This window comes from Xyrauchen texanus, chromosome 1 (genome assembly GCF_025860055.1).
Source record: "Xyrauchen texanus isolate HMW12.3.18 chromosome 1, RBS_HiC_50CHRs, whole genome shotgun sequence".
Lineage (NCBI taxonomy): Eukaryota > Metazoa > Chordata > Actinopteri > Cypriniformes > Catostomidae > Xyrauchen > Xyrauchen texanus.
Genome location: NC_068276.1, coordinates 32,923,401 through 32,948,833, shown reverse-complemented (window position 1 = coordinate 32,948,833; position 25,433 = coordinate 32,923,401). Strand labels below are relative to the sequence as shown.

The following is a 25,433-nucleotide window of genomic DNA, read 5'->3' as shown; positions in this document are numbered from 1 at the left end:
TGTCGATGAATCATCATTGTGTAATTAGATAAAAAACTATTGTTACCCCAGTGAGCAAGCTGAAAGCGACTGTGGCAAGGAACACAAAATGCCAAAAGATGGGAGAAACCAGACTCACTGTGGGGGCCAGTTCCCCTCTGGTTAACATCATGAATATAATGTAAATATTACTTATGTATAGTTAAAGTCATGGTTTAAAATTATTAAACTAAGTAAGTGTTCAGGGTCAGTGTTTAAACATCGATTTTGTTTGAACTTTAAGATTAATGACCAATGTCTTTTGAAGTCTGTCCTGCATTAACTGCAGAAGTTCACATAGGTGCAATTGTCCTTGTTAATTGGCTGATGAAGGCTTTTGTTGGCAATTGTTAGTCTATGCATTCCATTTCAAGATCGTAGTCCATCAATAGACCGAGGTGATGCAGATCAGGGATGTGAAACGCAGTTCAACCTGGCCTGTAATTTCGGTGAGGTTCGGTGTTGTCCATCCTAAATCCAAGGTTCAGACAATGGCATATGAAGTATACCATGTCTTATGGTTGGAGTTGGCATCAGTTCATCCCCTGCAGTCCATCATAATAGACAAAAGTGATGTTTGGCTGGCACCCGCTGCATTTAGTCATCATCATTCAGTGACACGTAGCAGTGGAGTCCAACAAGAAGCATGAATGGTGCTGGATCCAGCCGGTTCTGGTGACCTCAGGATAGGCTGAGACAGAGAAACAAATAAAATAATATAAGCATAGATGCCATTCAATTTATTGCAGAGTTATAAATCATGATCTATGTTTCTGGTTTCTGGTTACGGCAGACCCAACTAAAACAGCCTAATTGAGGGTTGGAGGATAAATTAGGTGTATGCCTGGCTAAATAGATGAGTCTTTAGTCTAGACTTAAACTGAGGGAGTGTGTCTGCATCTCGAACGGTGTTAGGGAGACTATTCCATAGTTTAGGAGCCAAATACGAAAAGGATCTAACTCCTTTTGTGGATTTTGATATTCTAAAACTATTAACAGGCCAGAATTTTGTGATCGTAATGAACGTGATGGAATATAGCGTGATAGAAGGTCACTTAAGTAGTGCGGAGCTTTGTACGTAGTTAACAGAATTTTTAAATGAATATGGAATTTAACAGGTAGCCAATGTAATGATTATGAAATGGGGCTGATATGATCATATTTCTTGGTTCTCGTTAGCACTCTGGCTGCTGCATTTTGAACCAATTGAAGTTTATTTATTGATCTTGCTGGACATCCTCCTAGTAATGCATTACAATAATCTAGTCTTGAGGTCATGAATGCATTAATTAGTCCTTCGGCATCAGCAACAGAGAGCATATGCCTTAATTTAGCAATATTTATTAGGTGGAAGAATGCTGTTCTACAAACATTGGTAATTTGATTTTCAAAGGACAGATTGGTATCAAATATAACACCTAAGTTCTTCGCTGTTGAAGATGTTGTAACAGTACATCCATCGAGAGTCAAATACTATTGTAATGGATTATTTTTAGAGTTTTTTGGTCCAATAATTAGTACCTCTGTTTTGTTGAGTAGAAGGAAATTTATGGCCATCCAACCTTTTATTTCATTGCTACACTCTGCTAATTTAGAGAATTGTGAAATCTCATCAGGTTTTGAAGAAATATAAAGTTGTGTATCGTCGGCATAGCAGTGGAAACTTATTCCATGATTCCTGATAATATCTCCCAGGGGAAGCATATACATGGAGAAAAGCAGAGTCCCTAAAACTGATCCCTGTGTCACTCCATATTTTACTTATGTTTGGTTTGACAATTTCTCATTTACATGCTACATATGCTAAATATGACCTAAACCATGCTAATGCAACTCCAAAAATGCCAACATAATTCTCTAGCCAATTCAACAGAATTTTGTGATCTATCATGTCAAATGCAGCACTAAGATCTAAAAGCACTAGAAGAGAAATGCAGCCACGATCAGCTGATAAGAGCAAGTAATTTGTAACTCTGATAAGTGCAGTCTCTGTACTGTGATGAGGCCTAAATCCTGACTGAAATTATTTGTATATACTATTTCTCTGTAGAAATGAACATATTTGGGAAGATACTACCTTTTCTAGTATTTTTGACATAAACAGGAGATTTGAATTAACAAGTTCTCCAGGATCAAGTTGTGGCTTCTTAATAAGCGGTTTGATAATTGCCATTTTAAAGTTTCTTGGGACATGTCCTAAGCATAGCAAGGAGTTAATAATATTAAAAAGAGGTTCTGATATTACAGGGGATACCTCTTTTAAGAGTTTAGTTGGTATAGGATCTAACAAACATGTTGTAGCTTTTGATGTTTCGATAAGTTTTGTTAGCTCTTCATGACCTGTGACAGAGAAGGATTTCGTGAGGAAAATTATTAGAGACTGTTTTCTGAGGTGCTATGACAGATGATTGCATAATTCCAATTTTATTTCTGATTATTTCAATTTTATCTGTAAAGATATTCATGAAGTCAATACTCTTGTGCTGCAATGGAATATCTGGTTCTGTTGAGGCTTTATTCCTAACCAATTTGGCCACTGTATTGAATAAACATCTAGGATTGTTGTGGTTATTTTCTATTAATTTACTAAAATATGCTGACCTGGCAGCATTTAGTGCCTGTCTGTATCTATAGACACTATTCTTCCATGCACCAAGAAATACTTCTAATTTTGTATTTTTCCACATGTGCTCCATTTTCCGAGCTGCTCTCTTGAGAGCATGAGTGTGATCATTGTACCATGGTGCAGGGCTTATTTCTTTAATTTTCTTTATTCAAAGTGGGGTGACAATATCAAGAGTGCTAGATTAGACTGCATTTATATTTTTGGTTATTTAATTAAGTTCTTCTGGGCTTTGGGGTTTATTGAGTGTATGAGATAGCTCTGGAAGATTATTAGTGAAGCTATCTTTAGTGGTCAAAAGAATAGTTCTACCTGAACGATAGTGTGGTGTAGATTGAGTAACATTAGCTGATTGCAGCATACAAGAGACAAGGTGATGATCCGAGATGTCATCATTCAGCTGCAGAATTTCTATATTATCAACATCAACTCCATATGACAGAATTAAATCTAGCGTATGATTATGGCGATGAGTTGGTCCTGTTACATTTTGTCTGACTCCAATAGAGTTGAGAATATCGATAAATGCTAACCCCAATGTATCATTTTCATTATCTATGTGAATGTTGAAGTCACCAACAATTAAAGCTCTGTCTACAGTAACTACAAGATCTGATAAAAAATTAGCAAATTCACCAAGGAAATCAGAATAAGGCCCGGGTGATCTATACATTGTAGCAAGGACAAAAGACGACAGATATTTTTTTATTTATATCTGATGGTGTCACATTAAGCAGTATTAGTTCAAAAGACTTACATTTATATACTGTTCTCTGAGTAACACCAAAAACTTCACTGTAAATTGTAACAACACATTGTCTCTTGTCACGTATTGTTGATGTACTTTGTTTGCTAAGTCTAGTTTAGTCAAGTTTATGTTCATTTTAATTGTTCATGTTCATGTTTAGTTTATGTCTATAGTTAGGGTTTTGGATTTTGTGTATTTCAATAAACTGCTTGTGAGTTCTTCATCTTCACGTCATCATCTTCATCATTGCCAGTGCCAGCACATCGTTACATGTACGTGCAAATGTTTATGTGTAAGTATTTAATCCTATGATTTTATGCCAGTGTTAACTTACATGCCAATGAAGGCTTTCCTGGTTCCAATGAAGCTGGGTCTGAAAATGTTCCTTCCAATCGTGAATCAATGTTGAGACCACAATAGGGACCAGAAAATATGACTGTTATGGCATTTGGATTTATGATCTGAAATTAATTTATGTAGTTTAGGAATAATTCACCCCAAAATGAAAATTCTATCATCATTTACTCTTTGCAAGAATACTACTCTTGATTAGTTATTATTTACTTTAACCTCATGTCGTACTAAACCTGTATGTTGTAATTTTTCCAATGGAACATAAAAATGGAACAAATTTGAATATTCTTGAAATTATTTTTTTCCCAAATTATGTCAGGACATAGTGACCAGTCTGTCAACCTCCAAAATGGACATAAAAGCAGTGTAATGTCATGAGTGTAAGTAATGACAGTTTTATTTTTGGGGTAAACTATTTCCTTTATGTAATTTAAATAGGTAAACTTGAATGACAGCACAGTCTTGCTGTTCTCTTAAATACAGATAATGTTCTTTATCCCCAATACCTGCTGTCATAGTTTCCACTTTGAAAAGCAGATGAAGAGCAACGTCTCTCTGTTGGCAAAGTGCAGGATCTTGTCCTTAAACACAGGCACCCATTTCTCTTTGAGATTTGAAGTGGAGTCAGGATTGCAAACTGAGAAGTCTTATCAAAGAAAAGATAAAAAGAAAGACAAACACTGTCATTATATTTGTTTAAATTAAATTAAACCATGGTATTTGAGGTAAAACCAGAACACAAAATAAACCATGATTACTACAGTCATAGTTAAAACAACATTATTTTATTAAAACCATGGTTACTATAAGGATACTGCAGTATTACTGTAGTAAAATCATTGTTAAATTTTTACTATAGTAAAAAAACGTTGCTACAGACATAGATAGTACAATTAATGTTACTATAGTAAAACCCTGAAGAAAAGAGCATTGTGAGAATGAACATTTGAGAAAATTTGCTAAAATAATTGTATGTGATAATCTTTAGATCAGCGGAATTATTGATTCCAGACTGTTGAATGCACAACACATGGTGGTGCGTTGGTCTGTCATCAAATATTGCTTATTTAAAATTATTAAAATAGTTTAAGGAATGTCTATAGCATTTCAGCCTCCACTAATGTTTGAATTTATATGTGGCATATCTCTATCATGCCCGCATCCGCAACACTGCATCGCTCGGTTACAGGTATACAAAAAGTGATCAACCCAAGATAAAAACCTGAAAATTTGTTGAGAAAACAAACAAAAGTGGAAAAACGTGATCAAAAAAAGTTTTGAAAGTTAATGCACACCTGTGGTGTAACAATCACTGCACTTCGCATCCGGATTAACACCTTGAACGTGCATTCAATTTCAGTAATTCAACAGTTAATATTCCTTCATTTGTTAAAAATGGACTAAATAAACAAATAAAATAATGACTTGCAGCTTAAATCTTCCAGTTTCCTCTCTCAGTTTGGCACTCTCACTCACACATGCAATCTTAACAAAGATTTTAATTGTACATAATAACCACTGATATAACTGGATTGCTGATGCAACCTAAACTGCCAGCAGCAGGTGAAGCCACCAGAAGTGTTCGAGCAGCCATCTTTGTATGCCCAAATACTAATAGAGCAACAAAGACTGACAGTCGAAAACACCTCGGTTTCACCATCTCCAAACTGTGGATATGACACCCTCTATTGACAATATTTTTTAATGTTTAGTTTGCTTGTTATGTATAAAATTTGTTATGAGGGAGAAGGTATACGTCGATCGCGATGTCAGAGCATTCACCTGCCTCAGTGTTCAGTCTCAGTACAGCACAACAATCACCAAAGGAAGCAGCAAAACTGTCCACAAGTTGTAATGAAAGTAGGAAAAGCTGTAAAATTTGCATGTTTAGGGTGACAAAAAAATCCTTCCTTCCGAATGGAACTTTAAAAAAGTCAAACCGGGATTTCTAAATTGCCACAAATGCCAAAAGGATTTGCTTGTTTTCATATTGAAGTGCTCTCTGTAGCCATACATGGATACATGTCATAAATACATGTTTGTTTGCCATTTAAACCTGGCATATAATTTTAATTTGAACCAGCTTTGATTTGTGTGTCTCCCTGAGGCGCAGCGCGTGAGGGAGAGCGAGCATGCGCTCTTATTCAAATGTCCGTGAGAAAGAGGAAATTTTTTATAAAAACATAAAATAAGTAACACTGAACAAAAACTTCCATGATCACAGTAAATAAGTCTGAAAATGTCTGTTTGTATCTTACCTCAGTTTCAGTGAAATTGTTTACATTCAGCTGATCTGTTTGCTGATGAAGTTTGTTAAATGTGGGTACTGTTTGATATACAGTAGATATAACTTACTTTCAATAAACTGGAAAAATTCCGGTCTTTAAATTAATGAATAATTACATGTGTAGGATGTTTGCATTGTAGGGATGTACATGCAAATTTTTAAATCAGTGATAAAATGATTAATGTTTACTCAGTGATGATTTCCTATTAATTCAATAGGGACATTGGAATGTTTGGGCATAGCAATATGGTGGCGCAGTGATGAGCAATCCAGTCATGAGCAATCCAGTTCTATATTTATATCAGTGGTAACAGGTACAAGGTACAGTTCCCCTTCTGTCACTCACTCGACATTGTGTCGATGTAGTGACACTACGGGTCTCCCTTGAGAGCCTCTGTTAACTCTGTCTTTGAGAAAAGGCCAATGAGAATTGGCTAACAGAATTTGCATGCCCCTCCCCCGGACATACGGGTATAAAAGGAGGGAAGCATGCCTCTGTTCAGACAGATATTTTCTCTGGAGCCGAGCAGATCTGTTTCAGCGAGCTGAATAAATCCACTGCTGTTCCACTCACCTTTAACTAATCCACTGCTGTTCCACTCACCTCTCACCTCAGTGTATGCTGTTGGAGATACAGTGCAAATCAACGGCTTTTCTCTTCTCTGCACCCCAGTGCGGACTACGCCCCTGGGTGCTTCGACAGCCACCAAAAAGAGTTTATTTCTCTAAAAGAGTATATTTCTCGAAAAGCGTAACACTTGGACGTTGAATGTCTTTATAAAGATGCGTCTTTTTCAAGATGCCCTTCCGTCCTTTTGTTATTCCTGGCAGCTCCAGCCCGGGCCCAGCTCTCAGCCCCAGCGTAGAGCTCCCCGCAGGAGGCAGACACCCCCCGTCTCATGGACCACCTCCCAGACTCGGAAAGCTCCAAAGCACTCCTGAGATGGGCAACCCAGTGAGAGAGATGGTGTCTGCCATGGAGCTGGTGTCTAGACCCCTCCATCCCCCAGTGGAGGACCGGGTGGAGAATATTTTTTTCCTTTTCTTTGTTTGCCACACCCCCAATTGGCTGCGGTACCCACATTGTCAAAAAAAGAGCAGTTTCCTCACTCCCTGTGTCACTTAGCCGGTGCCCACAACCGTCATTCTCATGGCGATCAGACACCCCCATGAACGCGGACCCTCTTCCTTCACTTGCCCAACTGCACCACACTCGCGCCTCAAGTGCTTCGGGCCTCTCCTCTGCACAACCACCTTGGGACTAAGCAATGCTCCCCAACGTGACGTCGCCTGCTCACCCCAGCCGCGAGGCCCCGCCTCCAGGTACATCACACGTGATCATTCCCTTAGTGATCATTCCCCTGTTGGGCAGGATGTGGTCTTCACGGGGTGTTTTCACCCTGAAAGAATAGGATTGGAAATGAATGCCTTCCCTAATGTGTGCTATAGCGTTAGACGTCCCCAGCCGCATCTAACACTCTATGGAGAAAAAACATAGAGAGAGAAAAGGCACGGCCTGCTCCCAGGCCAATTACGTCACTTCCCTCCCTCAGGGATGTGGGGAATTATATGATGTCTCTTGGGGCATTGGGGAAGGTTAAGTGCAGTCTGATGCACCTGCTATTTTTGCATGAAACAGCTTGCTTGCACCGGCATCAGCAGTCCACGTAACACGTTCAGTAGTGTGGTGTTTTTAGATAGGGACCCCTAGTGTCACTACATCAACACAATGTTGAGTGAGTGACAGAAGGAGACAGAAGTGTCCCTCTTGCCACAACACTGTACTAAGCCGCTGAAATGGCCGGGACCTTACTCTCGGCTCCTCAGCTCAAAACCTGTCTGAACAGACACACGCTTTTCTCTCCTTTTATACCCGTATGTCCGGGGGTGCAAATTCTGTTCGTTAATTCTCATTGGCCTTTTCCAATGAGTGTAGTGTCACTACATTGACACAACGTCTCGTTCCCTCCATCAGGGAACAGAGGTTATGACAGTAACCCAAGACTTTTTTCATGTCTGCATTTCTAAACCATTGACACAAACACAGACAAGAATATATTGAGCATATTATTATTCAAAATTTAAATTGCACGTATCTCATGGCATAGTCAACTGTAGAGACAAGTTTCCTGCTGTTTAAACCAAACGACATAATTCAAATTCAACAGTCAAGTCTTTTAAGTGAATGTAACTTAAATACAATATCGGAAATCCACATGCCTATAAAGACTTTTAGAGATTACTCAAGTTAATACATACAATATTTAACCATAAAAATTATGTTTGTGTAAGGGGAGCCAGCTGGTAGATAGCTGTGCAATGTGTAAACCTCACTCTTCTGACCTCAAGAGGTGCTCTAGCGACTGATGCTAGAGGCTGAAGCCTTTAGCATCCTTGTTAGAGCACCCGCCTCCCACGCCGGAGATGTTGGTTCGAGTCCCGTACAGAGCGGGTAGAACAAGAGCGTCACATTTGCAACTAATGATGTAAATTAGCAAACATAGATTAATTTGTTGAAAATATTCTCTGAGTATGTCATGTCCAAACAAAGGATACAGACACCAACAGTAGCACTGTAATAAAGATGGGCATAAAAGCGGCTTATATTATAACAGCTTACAAAACAGTCAAATCAAATACAAGCAGGAGCTGTGTATTGCCTTTTTATCAGAACACACAAATCCACTGAAAGACAGCTGATATGAAAGTTAGATATATCAAGATAACAAATCATTGTTTATTAGCATTGTAGTGCTGACCCTCCTCATAACGCAGCAGATTAGGACGTGCTCTGTGTGATATCATCACAATATTGATGACTCTTTTGTCTGATGTTTGATGTAATATGTGTCAGTCAAGGGCATGAGACAACTAGTCTGGATTGCATAGAAACCTTCAGAAAGGAACATCTTCAATGTATCAGCACTATTGCAAATCTACAGCATGTTCAATTAATATGTATCTCCAAAACATTTTAACACCCCATTGAACACTGCATAAACTATTTCCTTTGAGTATCTTTAATAATAGCAAATAAAGAGGGTTTACAAAATTCTGTCATTATTCCTACTCACCCTGATGTTATCCCAACACCATATGACTTACTGTCTTGGATAGAAAACAAAAGGAGATGTTAGACAGAATGACAGCTTCAGTCACCATTCATCTACATTGTATGAATGATGTGAAATAGTAACTAGGCATCAAGTGAGTAAATTATGACAAATATTCATATTTTGGTTTAGCTATCCCTTTAGATTTTTTATTTAATAATGCACTTAGTGCAATAGTGCATTTTCAGTGATGCATAATACAATTTTAAAATCTGATAAAATTTGAAAATCTATTAATATTGCAGGGCAGCACACATTTCAAAGGTTTCTGTCTTTAGCACATGCAGGAAACACACTGGTCCACTTTTAACTGGAAAAGTCAGATTTTTCCTCCCACACTTTCCTATCTGTCCATCCTCAACTACGGCAATCCGGAATTCATTAACAGCTATATTTCTCTCCTTTTTGAGTAACATCACAGAGTGCCAGCACTGCACTTCAAATGGTGAGGTAGAGAGGTAGAAAGGTGATGTTTGGGCCGGAGGCAGGGTGAAGCTAAGCCAAAGACAACACAGTCCAGTCCCCACAGCAGCAGGAAATTTCCTTCCATAGGCCTCTGATCTGAGATCAGGCCTAATCACACCTTAAAATATGAGACAGAGCAGCTCAACGGCATCCATGCATTAAGCACCAGGGAGGACAGAAAGCCAAATATACTGTACATGAATCTAATGGTTGGATAGGGCAAGAGTGTGTTTGCATATGTGTGTGTGTGTGTGTGTCTGTGTGTCTGTGTGTGTGTGTGTGTGTGTGTGTGTGTGTGTGTGCACGCGCCCACATGCTAGGCTGAATTTCAGGGTGCTCTCTACAAGCTAAACTCTGGACTGGAAATTAAGCTTACAATCTTATACACTGTAAACATACACACACCAACACACCACATGCACCCAAACACATTTCCAGAGATCCACATGCAAACACAAAAAGTGACAGATTGGAAGTGCAGGAGGGGGTAACATTCTGTAGTAAAGAGCTTCACACTAATTGGTGTGGGTTAATTGGTAGTTTTACTGCAATCACAGGGGAGAGGGACATCATGCTTAAACATTAAACACACATCAACAGACATACACAAATACACATGCAGTATACCTTCCCAAACCTTCTAAAACAGCTAAAAGGCATCAAGGCTCTTGGCCAGCTATTTTACTAAAACATTAAAGTAATAGTTCACCAAAAAATTTTATATTGCCAATTTTGTAATTAAGTCTCACCTTCATGTCAATCCAATACGGTGAGAACTTGAGTTTTCACATGAACATGCAAGCATCTGTGAACTGCTCAACACAACAGATGACAAGATTTTCATTGAAAAATCACATACATTTGAAGATTTTTTGGTTCTTTTTTTTTTTTTTGCTTTAAAAGAAGAGAAAACATGTAGACATGCTTGATTCTGACTGGAACAGACAGTAAAAATCACAAAATAAAAGAGTATAACAATGGCTCTTGATCTCGCTCATTTGGCCTCCACGGCTAAATCATCTGACCTCAGACATCCTCACTAGTATCATCATTATGGTTTAAAATGTTAATCTCTTAACCTTGTCCCTTTTCTCTAACGGATGGATATGTAAGTCAGTTTTCCAGGAAAGGCCCAGCTCTACTTTCTAAAAATACAGCACAGAGCACATGGAGCGTTAGCAGCATCTCTGTGATGTTTAAAAATGTTAAGATGAGTTTCAGACCTGTGGGACACAGAGAAAGTGCCACCTGTTCTCCAGATATGATGGATTTGTTGACTATTTAAAAAAGGGGGTGGAAATAATGAAAGGGTTTACTGTCTTCCTGTGCCACAACTTCAGAAGACTGGTATATTTTTAGCATCTAATGTAGAGCAGCCAGCACTCAGTCTAAAATCCACACCATTGAGTTACCAGATGTCTCTCTACCAATAAAGGATCTGTCATTAAATGGTACAGCATGATGAAATAGTACCAAGTAACAACAGGTGGTAAAATCTGGTAGTCGAGGTGTCTGATTAGGGGAAGAGGGCACACACCATTATTATCTAATTATTAATTAGACACACACAAGCAAAATCACACAAACAAGTATTTGTCATTTGTCCCCATATATCCCTCTTATTGACAGCCTATTGTTTCTTTTTCATGTTATTACACAAATGTGCACTGAAAAAAACATCTAAATTAAAAAAAAACTTTTCATGTCAAAAACATTATTTAACATTCAGCCTGACACACATTAGGTTACACCAACAAACCTAATTTTAAGGGTAAGTTAATAGGCTATAAAAATAGTTCCTTAAAGAAATAAGGAGCTTCTTATTATAAAGTGCTCTGACTCATGACCTGTTTTCTTTTTATAATAACTCCTCTGTGTGGGTCCAGACTGGGCCTTCATCACACTTCTAACAAAGCACATGTTTAATTCATTATAAATTGATAGGGCCTTGTATATTCATGAGTATGTAGTCTTACCATCAGTGTAAAATGTGTCAGCTCTCGAGGAGGTCTACTTTGAGTCTGCTCAGCTTGTGTGAGTGTGTGTTTGTGTTTGTGCATTTGAGCCTTGTTTTGATGTGTAGTTCATTACACTTTCACCGTCCCTTAGTTTGGCTGCATGAAAAATAATTTAGAAAGGGCAGTCTGGATTGAGACGCCATATTTATGTTGCAATCAGATCAGAGCGATGAGACACAGGAGGGAGGCTAGCTGTGTGTGCTATTTATTCACTGTTTCCCTCACTCTCGATTCCCAAGAGTCCTCAAACAAACAGCACACACACATATATGTACATACTTTGGTAGTCCAATACAAAACATCCCAATATAGATATACCCATTAGTGGTCCATGTCTATGTGAGAATGGCTCTGAAACAGAAATAGAAAACATCATTACAGAGTGCTGCAGTAATGCTGAAACAATAGAGCAACACGACAATCCCTATAAAAGAGAACTACTGAATATGAATGTCTATTTAGTATTAAATAAATCAGTCAGTGATAAGGTAATTCCCAAATTATCTTTAATTAAATTTGTGGTTGCTACAAAGAGGTTTGGATTTCATTTTAGAAACTATAAATACTGATACTAAATGTAAAAATAACAGGTCCCCGTCATGTTAGGTAAAAGATGACACAAACACACACACACACACACACACACACACACACACACACACACACACACACACACACACACAGTAAACTAAGAAATAGTAGAGTGTAACTGTGTGTGTGTGGGGGAGGGGGGGGGGGCGGAGGTGTCAGTCTCTCTCACTCTCTAGTTAGGGGTCTGCTCTGTATCCAAGTCAAAGTAGTGAACTTGGCACAGCCGTAAATTCGGACGCCCCCTTCATCAGAGCAGCCACTGGACCCTGCCATAACTCATCTGCACTTACACACACTTACACACTAGAAACCACTGGGTCCCACCATAACTCACATATACTCTCAGAGGTCTTTAGATCTCTCTCAGAGGTCATAAAGCACATTCACTCACGCACACGCAGAAAAGAATTGTGGGTCCTAGTTTGAGGTCAGGTGATGGAGCTCTCAGGGTGATATACTGACACCCAGGCTCTCTAACTGGGGTAATGAGTCACTGAGTATGAAACAGAGCACAACTTGTTATTTTTTTATTTTATTTTTAATTTGACAAGAAAAATTTCTCTCAGAAGCCAGGTGATATTTATGAGCATCAGCAGTCAAACAGAGGTTACGGACACAAAACACAAATTGACGCTGTGTAAAGAGTGTAGCGGCCATAGTATTAAGTACACATCATCTCTTTCATCTAAAATTTCACATATTTCTTACTTTTGAATTAGAATGGGCCAGGGAAAATGACCTGCACTGAGAATAACTTTACAGCAACTGTTGTAAACAGTACAGGACAAGGCTTTCAGGAAATAAATATTTTGAATTTAAGTCAACAAACTTTCCTGATGACAAGGACAAAATTTGATGAAAACAACAACAAAACAAACAAATTATTAATGCTGTATAATATAATTCTGAAGTTAATTTTCCAGTTTTTCGACAGTGAAAGAAGTGAAAGTCATCTTTAAAATTATAATAAAATAAAAAATATATATATAAAAATGCATAATATAAACAATGTACATAATAAACATTAAAATGCAGTAGTAAGTAATAATACTAATATTAATAAACAGTCTCCTTATGTTTTGTATGCAAATGTATAAAATGCATTTCTAATGTTCTTTAAATGATTTGCACACAAAAAATATATGTTATTTGCATGTGTGTATTAAGTCTGTGCATTTGTGTGTGTGAGTGTGTGAGTTCTATCAAACTCACTTTTCTCCTAGCTCAGACACACACGGGCTGAGAATTAAAAACTCATCTAGTGCTCCCAAGTGAACTGCCACTAGCTTAAATCCTGAGTCTCTGTCTTAAACAGCTCTGGGACTCAGTGTGTTCTCTGCAGGCATGGAAGTGAGGGAGAGGAAGAGGAGAGAGAGAGAGAGAGAGAGATATAGAGAGAAAATCTATTTACACAGTAATAAAAATCCATATCTTTAATAGAAAATCATTGTGTATTTACACGGAGAGCTCCAGAGGAAAGACAAGAGTCAGTGTAGAATCATAGACTGATCCTGCTGGTCAACTGAGCCTCAGTTGCACATATATGATATGAAAACATTTTATCTGCCCCTAACCACACAGTATTATGAAAATATCAAAGATCTGGATTGCCATTGATATTATGTCATTGAAATGATCTTGAATGAAACATGCTATAATAGACCTATGTTGGACTGGATACTAATGTTAATCAATGTAAAATGCATTTAATTCTATTTCAGATTGTTGTACATTTTTGCTGTTTTTACAATTTATTCCAATGCATTCAAATTTTATGAATTACATGTTTTTTTAAATACATTTGCTGAGCATTATGGTTACATTTTAAAATATAATATTGGTAAAGTTGTATAGTAAGGTTGTATATGTTAACATTAGTTAATAATTGTTTATGCATAAGGTATTGTGAAAAGACAATAAAAAACGTTTTACAGCATTTATTATTCTACTGGTAATGTATTTACTAATATATATATATATATATATATATATATATATATATATATATATATATATATATATATATATATATATATATGTATATATATATATATATATATATATTCATGTAGCCTTAAATGTTAACATATACAACTTTTAAAAATGCAAATAAAGATATATAAATATCGATATGTTCACTAACCCAAGGTTAACAAATGCAAGAAGTATTATCACTGTTAGATCATGTGAGCAATTGTGTTATGTTAATGTACAGTATGCAACATTATTTTAAAGTGTTTCCGTTATATTTTACTGATAAATCTGTTAATTCATTATTAAAAGACAAACATAAAATAAATAATTTTGCAAATAGAAGCACTCAATGAACTGATTGTATTCCAGGGTCAATCCATTACACAGAGGTATGTAAAATCCATTATCCATGAATACATATTTCATGAATGCCTCCCCAAAAATGTTAAAATGGTGAGAGTCACAGAAAATAACCAAAACATCTATAACCCTACGCAAGAATGTGGACAGTATAGGTCACATGCAGGGAGACGTGGGTCACACTCAAATTGTCCATCAGTCAGACAGGCAGAACTGATTTAGATGCTAAATAATGGTTTAGATATTCAAAAATTCCATATATATGCGAAAGGCTCCAGTGAACACTGAGGCGGACCCATCAAAGAGCCCCTCACCACCACTAACACTCCAAGATCTGGGCTCAAAGAGGTGCTTTTTGTGTCTGTGCTTTTTCTCAAATCACAACCACTCAAGTGGAATACGTATATTTGATCTGCCATTAAATGTACAGGTAACATTTGCATTAATTTACTTATTTGTATGTTCTAAGTAACACTTAAAAAGAGATGTACAGTAAAGCAGGATCCACATAATACCAGGAAAAAAAAAATATATATATATATATATATAGTATATAATATATTCATATTGATATTCATCTAGGCCTCAAAACCCGATAAGAAACCTAAGGAAATACAACATGAAACCCACTATAATTGTGAATTCATGGACATTTTAGCTCGGTCACTACAAAACAGTACATCATTCATGTGAGGTGAGTGTTAGTCTTAAGAGTATGTGAGCCCCTGTTTAAAGATAAACAAATACATTTGGAAGTTAAATAGTCTTGGGATCAATGCCTTTTTCACGCATTGATAATCATACAATTTGCCAGATGATTAATTATCTATATCACATTTTTGTACAGATAAAAATAGGGCTACTCACTGCTACACCGAAGCCTTAAATCTACTGCAAAGGCTTTCCAGTATTCGTCGATAGCTCATGAATTCCAGGAGTCAGTAGTAAGTGCGATGCCCTCAGCCTTCTAAAGATATGCATGCTCCATAGTCTCTGTCTCTTTATATATTTCTCAACAAAATGTTAGTAAAGTGTGAATGGCAGGGTAACTTAAACCCTGGTTTCATTTCCTCTAACATGTTTCGTAAAAATGGTATCACGATAAGCACATGCATATCTCAGACTCTAAACGTAGCAACACAATTCATTAGCTTCTTGGCCTGTGGTGAATCCATTTATATATTTTCCCAGGGTTCAAAGCTTCTGCAATTGTACGTTGTACCTGTTTACTGCCTTTCAGTGCACAACAAGCCATTCGCCATGACATCTGTTCATATGGGATATTAAATTGTTTGTGTTCCCGAAGTATGACAATTCTGCCTTTTTTTATCTAGGTATTGGCCAGCTCCAAAAATCTTAAATTATTCAAACATTGCTTCTTTTGTCCCAAAACTTTCCCCTTTGTTTATCAGCCATTATATTACCCACAACAGAACATCAGCTGCACAAATGTAGGAGTGACAGAGGTGTCGATAACTTAGTATTAACTTCAGTAAATGTTAGAAGCTAGAACGCCAGACCATATTAAACGGAAGGCCAACGGATTGTGACAGATCCGGCCCTGCCTAATAAGCGACATATGCGGCTGTATAGGGCCCCTGCTGCAACGAGGGGCCCTCCTACCACTGGTTTAGTATAGCCATATAATTATTTGCAATAAGCTAATATAGCACTGGCACACAGACCATCTATATGCATGCCAATAGTCTGATGGAACCTGTCAAAACTATTGAAATATTGCATATGCTTTGAAGACATGGAGAGATAAGTATGTGAATTTGATCTCCCTCAGCCTCAGATCTGATGTGGTGACATTAATAAGACAGCTGTTAAGTTGTGTGGGAGGTCTGGGTTTGAGTCCACCTTTTGATTATTTCAGCATTTTCCTCTTATCAATCTATGTAAGCGAAGACACATTAAACGCCATAGGAAAGTCACTTATTTTAAAGAAAAATTAACACAAAAGGTCTAAATAAAGTGTTCACTAAAGGTTAGGCAGTGCAGAGAAAGGGGTGGACAGGCATACGCACGCCTATCCCAATATGAAACATGTGGTTGGCGGATTTTTCTAGTGGCTCGGCATCTCACGGGCCAGGGAAACGAAAGTAGAGGTGTTTCCTAAGAAACTGCCCTCTCTTAAGCCGTTTTCAGCGTTTGAAGACAACAATGATGAGGTACCATTATGTAACACATCAGGAGTGTTTCTTCCCACTGCCAGCTGTGTAGTTAAGCTATCACAGTATATAATATTTTATCACAATATTGTATAATATTCTGTTTTATTATACACCAGCAGGGTGGACATACCATATGCCATTATTTACAGCAAGTGTTCTGTGTGGTAATTTAATTCTTTCTTTTTCATTTGGACAGAATTTCATTAAATATACTTGTTAGTTTGTGCATATGATGTGCTTGGTTAGTTAAAACAATTGTGTTCTTTCTTTTTTGTACTTTTGAAGTAGTTAAACCTGTTCTGATAAACTACAGTTGATAGTTTTGCATTTTGCATTTTAAGTGTTACACTTTAAAATAAATAGACTTGTTTATTTGCACAATTTATAGGTGTACTTGAAGGTCCCCCAAAGGGCCCCCAAAATTCAAGGGCAGGCCCTGGACTGTGAATTGGAAACCACATACATCAGGCTTCAAATTTAAATGTCAGCTAATGTTAATATGTCAAAGCCTCAAAAATGTATCAAGAAAATAACGTGCTGATCATAATTGATGTAACGATATTTAATGACGGTCCTAAAGTTTAAGGATGCAAGGGCTGTATTTCCCAAAATACCACAAACATGTGGTGCATTACAAAATGCCACAGCAATGCAGAAAGATCCCTTTATGTGGAATATTTTTATTTACCATAGAACAATGTCTTCACTCTTGAATTCTATGTAGATTATAATGAAAATATAATATATAGAACATAATCAAAAGGACATGAAGTCTATGTTTTAATCAGAGGCAGAAAGAGAAAGAGTATAGTATGCACATGCTAAATCAAAGCCATTTCCTTACACAGCTCTCCATTCCAGGTCTGCAAGATGCACATGCAAGATAAAAGGAAGCAGATGATATGCGTCACTCACACTCTATGCACAAATCAGATTCCTAGATGCTGTCAGGGACAGGTCAAGAGTTTTTAAGTTGGCCCGGCTCTCTGTTGTGAGGTACAATCCAATGCCAGATTTTATTGAAACAACATTTTATTAAATATAATCTCAAACCATAAATATTTGAAATTTAAAGGGACAGTTCACCTTAAATTTAAATTCTGTCACCATTTATTCAATCTTCTGTTGTTCTAAACAGTATGACTTTTTTTCTTCCATGGAACAGATGTTAAGCAAAAAGTTATGGACTAACAGCCTCAGTCACCATTCACTTTTATTTAATCTTTTTTTTTTTTTTTTCTCCATACAGAGAAAGTGAATGGTGACTGAAGCTAATATCTCCTTTTGAGGTCCATGGAAGAAAGCATATTATTCAGACTTAGAAAAACATGAGAGTGAGTAAAACATGACAACATTTTAATTTTGGGGTGTAAAAAACCTTATGATGCCTTACATGTACATACAGAGATACATATGAATATGTAATTAAATTAAAATTCTATGAAAATATGCTTTGAAATAAAGAATGCCTAATACTAATCATAAAAGATTTAATCATCAGGTCTAAGATATTTATATGACTTTGAAAGAGTGAGGTGACTCAAAGTAGATCTAGATATGTATGATGTACTGTCAGACAGCCTGATGAGTGAGCAGTAATGTTGACGGACAACCACAATCTTGTGATCTGACCCCAAAGACAAAGGTTTAATAATAAATATAGCAGTGTCTGGATTAAAAAGACACCACTCTGCATTTTTAATGTAAATGTGTGTCTGCATGCTGTTAAATATGGATGATCCCTGTCACACCTAAGGGTGAGTTTGTGAGGAATGAGGTGTGTGTGTGTGTGTGTGTGTGTGTGTGTGTGTGTGTGTGTGTGTGTGTGTGTGTGCGTGCGTGCGTGTGTGTGGGCATGTTTATTTGGTTTACGAGGACAGTTTTTTTGGTTACAAAGTGGTAATTACAAAGGTATTAAGCTATAAATGTGGTTTATGAGGACATTTATAGTGTCCCCATAATTTAAATAGCTAAAAAATCATATTAAACAATGTTTTATTGAAAATTTAAAAATGCAGAAAGTTTCTTGTGAGGGTTAGGTTAAGGGGATAGAATCTATAGTTTGTACAGTTTAAAAATTATTATGTCTATGGAAAGTCCTCATAATGATAGGTAGACCAACGTGTGTGTGTGTGTGTGTGTGTGTGTGTGTGTGTGTGTGTGTGTGTGTGTGTGTGTGTGTGCGTGCGTGCGTGCGTGTGTATGCTGAAGCTTAGTAGTTCAATCAGCCACAATTTAGTATGAGGGTCAGAGGTGCATGTGTAAGGAATGCTTTAGGTAAATCAGAAGGGAGAGAGAGGTTTAAAATGTATTTAATCAATCATCACACACATCACACCATATAAAAAATAAATAATAATAATAAAAAAAAACATATTCAAAATAATTACCAATGAAATGATAGACTCATCTTCACAAAGTACAAGCAAGCCAGTATTTACACACCATTTATGCACAAACTCAACCACGTTTCCTGTAGTTCTATAAAAAACATATTCAACCCTTATTCTTGATTCCACTAATGCTTTAAAAATATTTATAACATTAATAATTCGTCCTTCAAGTGCAAGTCTGCAAGTTTTCCAAATTGCTAATTTTGCTTGTCCAATTATAAAATTGGCAACATTACATAATTCCTTCGACACTTTAGAATACCTACACCCATAAATAAAAATTATTTTGTTAAAATCAAAACCCAACCATTCGATAATCCTTTCCAACAATGCAAAAAGTGACACTAACTTTGGACATTCAATAAAAACATGAAATATTGTTTCATGCAAATTACAAAAATGACAAGAAGAAAGAACATTCGAGTTAAATCTGGAAACAAAAACATTAGTTGCTAACACACGGTGTAATACTCTCCATTGCAAATCTCCTGAACGTTTTGGAAGGGGACTTTTATAAAGAATTCTCCAGGAGGGCACAATATCATCTGCAACTATGAGTTTTTCCTCTCCATTTTGTATCACATCTATCATGAAGAGCATTAAAATAAATCGTTTGTTACACAGATCTGATATATGTCTTTTTCCCCGTTGTTAGAAAATTCAGCCTTTCTAATTCTTCAAATTTTAACAGCTTTCTAATTTGATTGGTTTCATGGCAAACCTCAGGTGATGTGCTTAATTTAGGAAAAGCTAATTTTATGGGCCCATCCCCTAAAGCACAACATAAAAACTGAAAAAGAGGAGGAGGAAAAGCGGCTTTCAAGCCTGAAATCAACTGCTCCACTACCCTCACAGATTTCAAATCAACCTGTCTAGCATCTTCAGCGGATCTCCACTTTTTGGAGCCTTAAGCTATGTACACACTGCCAGCGACTTTATCGCTGCAGGTCGCCAGTGGCTGGCGGTGAAGTCGCTAGTGGGTGTTCCCACTACTGGTTGCCTAGTAACGTTTATAAATGACATTCACGGATGTCATTCCATTGCTGTTGACAGCGAATCTCTTTTCTTGCCACTAAAAACAAACATTTTGTAGGGAAAAGACTAAATATAAATGGAATCAGTACACAGTACGCTTCCGTTAGTCGCTCCAAAGTTGAACTTTTCTCAACTTTGTCGCGTCGCTGGACACGCCCACATCTAGCGCCAACGGTCGCGACAGCTCGTATCGCCGGAAGTCGCTGTGCTCGCATTGAAAATGAATGGTATTGAGTCGCTGTCGCGCGCGATGTCGCTGGCAGTGTGTACGTACCTTAAGTAAATCAAATGTCCCACTTTAGTGAATCCATTCTTCATACATGACTTAGCTACACTATTAGACATACAAATATTTCCCAAAAAGGGATTAAAAAACAATGGTTCATCCAAGCCATAATGATCATTTTCAGACCTATACAACTTAAACACATTCCAAGATTTTAAAACAGATGCATAAAAATTTACTTCAGATGTAATTGTTTTATTAAATGGTGACATCAAAAACAATTGCGTATCAAGCTCAACACCACAAATAGATTTTAATATAGCTAACCCAAATGACAACCAAGGAATAAAGTCTGTAGAGAAAAGTAGTCTCTGGGCACATTTTAGTCTCATAGCTTTGGCCTTACTTAGCAGATAGCTCGATCAGTCATTGTCCTCCTTCATTTACTGGCAGATATAAAATAACAGAAGGAAGCCAGTGTAAACCATCCCAGAAAAATTCAACAAAATGTTTCTGTAGGTTTTGTAGTAGTTCCTTAGGGAGGTCAATGACAGTTCCGAGAACCCCTCTAAACTCCAAGAGCAGTGTTGGGGAAGCTTTGGAAAGGCTCTTTCCTCCCACTTGCCTAATAACAAAAAGGTACTTTTTTGCCAGTTAATCCAAGCTGAGTCATTTTGATAGGTCTCAAGGGCCATTTCCAGGTTGCACATAACCTCATTTGATCTAATAATCACGGTAACATTGTCTGCATAAGCACTGAGTTTAACTGTTACCATCTCTGAAGTAGAAGGTCCTACCGTTGAGATTCCACCAAGTTGGCATCTCAGAACAGTTAGCAATGGTCCAATGGCAATAGCATATAAAATGCCTGACATACTACATCCTTGCTGTATGCCCCTGTTGACTGAGAAAGGTCTTGTGAGTGAACCATTATTTTTGAAGATACTATATATATCAGCATACAATAACTTTGTAAAAGAAACCCATGATCAACACGATCAAAAGCTTTTTCCTGCGCCAAAGATAAAAATCCTACATTAAGATTATTGTCTCTTGCAAAAGAAATCAGATCACACATTAAAAACAAATGATCAAATATTGTGCATTTAGGAATACAATATGACTGGTCAGCGTGAATTAATTTAGATTAAGTTTTTAAAGTTTTAATCTGTTCGTTAATGCTTTGGACAGTATTTTATAGTCAATTCCAAGCAGATACATTTACATTTACATTTATGCAGATGCTTTTATCCAAAGCGACTTACAGAGCCCTTATTACAGGGACAATCCCCCTGGAGCAACCTGGAGTTAAGTGCCTTGCTCAAGGACACAATGGTGGTGGCTGTGGGGCTCGAACCAGCATCCTTCTGATTACCAGATTACCAGTAATGGTGCTTAGACCACCACTCCACACTTGCCGCCAGTTTCTTATATCCCTAAGATCACCTTTCTTGGGTAACAGGGTAATCGCTGCTCTCCGTATACTCACCGGTAAAGTGCCTCTATCAAAACACTCTAAAAAAAACTGAGAACAAGTCTTTTCCAATGACTGGCCAAAATTGCTTATAGAATTCTGCAGTTAATCCATCCAAACCCGGAGACTTGCCTGAAGACAGATCTTTAATTGCTGCAGTCAGTTCGTTCATATGCAATGGTTGATCAAGTTTAGAATTATCTTTTACCGTCAGATTAGGTAGATCTCGGAGAAGTTTGTCTGTTATTTCTCTAACACATGGTTCCGCTCTATAGAGATTTTCATAAAACTGCAAAGCATAAACAATTATGTCATGTTCTTCAGTTGTTTCCCTCCCTTCTGGAAGTTTCATATGACTAAAGGTTTTCCTATCTGCACTCTTCTTCTCCAAAAAAAGTGCTCTGTGATGAAGTGACAGTGACAGACATACAGGTCCTTCTCAAAAAATTAGCATATTGTGATAAAGGTCATTATTTTCCATAATGTAATGATAAAAATTAAACTTTCATATATTTTAGATTCATTGCACACCAACTGAAATATTTCAGGTCTTTTATTGTTTTAATACTGATGATTTTGGCATACAGCTCATGAAAACCCAAAATTCCTATCTCAAAAAATTAGCATATCATGAAAAGGGTCCCTAAACAAGCTATTAACCTAATCATCTGAATCAACTAATTAACTCTAAACACCTGCAAAAGATTCCTGAGGCTTTTAAAAACTCCCAGCCTGTTTCATTACTCAAAACCGCAATCATGGGTAAGACTGCCGACCTGACTGCTGTCCAGAAGGCCATCATTGACACCCTCAAGCAAGAGGGTAAGACACAGAAAGAAATTTCTGAACAAATAGACTGTTCCCAGAGTGCTGTATCAAGGCACCTCAGTGGGAAGTCTGTGGGAAGGCAAAAGTGTGGCAAAAAAACACTGCACAACGAGAAGAGGTGACCGGACCCTGAGGAAGATTGTGGAGAAGGACCGATTCCAGACCTTGGGGACCTGCGGAAGCAGTGGACTGAGTCTGGAGTAGAAACATCCCCGCATTCCCCAGGTCAAGCCACTTTTGAACCAGAAACAGCGGCAGAAGCGCCTGACCTGGGCTACAGAGAAGCAGCACTGGACTGTTGCTCAGTGGTCCAAAGTACTTTTTTCGGATGAAAGCAAATTTTGCATGTCATTCGGAAATCAAGGTGCCAGAGTCTGGAGGAAGACTGGGGAGAAGGAAATTCCAAAATGCCTGAAGTCCAGTGTCAAGTACCCACAGTCAGTGATGGTCTGGGGTGCCATGTCAGCTGCTGGTGTTGGTCCACTGTGTTTTATCAAGGGCAGGGTCAATGCAGCTAGCTATCAGGAGATTTTGGAGCACTTCATGCTTCCATCTGCTGAAAAGCTTTATGGAGATGAAGATTTCATTTTTCAGCATGACCTGGCACCTGCTCACAGTGCCAAAACCACTGGTAAATGGTTTACTGACCATGGTATTACTGTGCTCAATTGGCCTGCCAACTCTCCTGACCTGAACCCCATAGAGAATCTGTGGGATATTGTGAAGAGAAAGTTGAGAGACGCAAGACCCAACACTCTGGATGAGCTTAAGGCTGCTATCGAAGCATCCTGGTCCTCCATAACACCTCAGCAGTGCCACAGGCTGATTGCCTCCATGCCACGCCGCATTGAAGCAGTCATTTCTGCAAAAGGATTCCCGACCAAGTATTGAGTGCATAACTAGACATAATTATTTGAAGGTTGACTTTTTTTTGGTATTAAAAACACTTCTTTTATTGGTCAGATGAAATATGCTAATTTTTTGAGATAGGAATTTTGGGTTTTCATGAGCTGTATGCCAAAATCATCAGTATTAAAACAATAAAAGACCTGAAATATTTCAGTTGGTGTGCAATGAATCTAAAATATATGAAAGTTTAATTTTTATCATTACATTATGGAAAATAATGACCTTTATCACAATATGCTAATTTTTTGAGAAGGACCTGTATAGTGATGGTCTGATAAAGAAGTGGGAGTAATGCAACTATTAAAAAAAATCTTTGTACATAAATTCTGTCAGGCCTTGCTGCAGAAACCATATTAGAATTTACTTTTATGTATTTTGTTTTATATTAGGAAATTCTTCTCTCAAAACATAAACAAAATCATAATACATTTTCTAAAAGCCTCTGCTGAGTGACTGTGGGGTTCTTCATGATTCCTTTCTAATGTGTGATCTAAGGTACAGTTCAAATCTCCAGCCAATACAATAATCCGACCCTGTGGGACAATGATTAATGCTGTGTTAAGTTTTCCAAAGAAAAGGGTATGTTCTGTCCCAATTTCAGGGGCATATACATTAAAGAGTGAGAAATTAAGACCATGTAAAGTAACATCTACTCTTTGCATTCTTACCGGGAGGAGATCAAAAAGACTCACATGTTGTTCTTTAAATTCAGATCCAAAAAGAATAGCCACTCCTACACTGCTACTGGAACCACGACTTAAAACATCCTTTCCATTCCATTCACTCTGCCATAGTGTCTGATTACTCAAATCTGTTTCTTGTAAGAAAACTACACTACCATTCTTCATAATAATATAATCAAAAAGAGATGATCTTTTCACTTTATTTAAAGCCAAAACTTAAAGGTGCCATGATGCTAGAAGAAAAAAAAAAAGAAATAAAAAAGAAAATAAATATTAAGTCTTTCATGACTGTACTATTCATTTTTTACCATTCAAAGACCTTCTCACATTGCTCAGAATCTTCTTGAGACGATATCTTTTAGGCTTATCAAGCTCATCAAAAGAAGCTTTTATCATTGCTGCTGTGCCAGATGCCAAAAACAAACTCAAATCAGGAAAGAAAGTCTCAATCTTAGGCTTACGAAGTACTTTATTACAATCATGAAAGTCTTTAATTCGCTTAACTGAATAAAGTTCGTTCCTACCCTCAACAGTAAACAGTATCTGTGCCCTTGAAACAGTCAAATTATTCTCATCCAAATTGCTCCCCATATCTTCATAGTCTCCGAATTGTATAATCTTTACCATCAAGTTTCAGCTTTACAGACAAATTCAGAGCTTCACTCTGAGAATTCAAAATCATAATCGCTTGGCGTCTAAACGACATTACATGTTTCACATCACTGCTTACAAACGGTGCAACGTTTGAAAGAACGATTTTCTTCGTTGGACTTGACAATGGCAAAACAGGCACAACTGTGTCTTTATCTTTAAGTATCTACCATCTGAATGTCATTCAGAAAAAACACAATGGCCTTGTTCATGCGTGATGCAGATGAAATATTTAATCCACCGACTACAGAGCTCACCGCTAATAAACAACCTTCCACCGAGACAGAGGCATCAGTCATAACTTTACAACCATGCCTGATAGTCAACCCCTGGAAACTCCCGCATTTGTCTCCATTGTTCAGAGCACGCTGACAAAAAACAGCCAAAAACACACAACAACCCCACTCCCAAACTTTTTTCCAACTCAATAATACTAAAGAAAAAATATATATAAGAAAGTAGAAACTCACTCAGAGACGCTCTCACTCACACCAACTTTGCTGTTC

General features: G+C 37.4%; 1 long non-coding RNA gene across 1 annotated transcript; it reads right to left on the bottom strand.

Moving 5' to 3' along the window:
• Positions 1 to 25,433, bottom strand: LOC127651752 (uncharacterized). Its single transcript, XR_007971613.1, has 4 exons — positions 25,398 to 25,433; positions 4,250 to 4,389; positions 3,724 to 3,774; positions 1 to 709 (listed from the first exon to the last, which is right to left on the bottom strand). It is a non-coding gene; the product is annotated as an uncharacterized LOC127651752 (long non-coding RNA).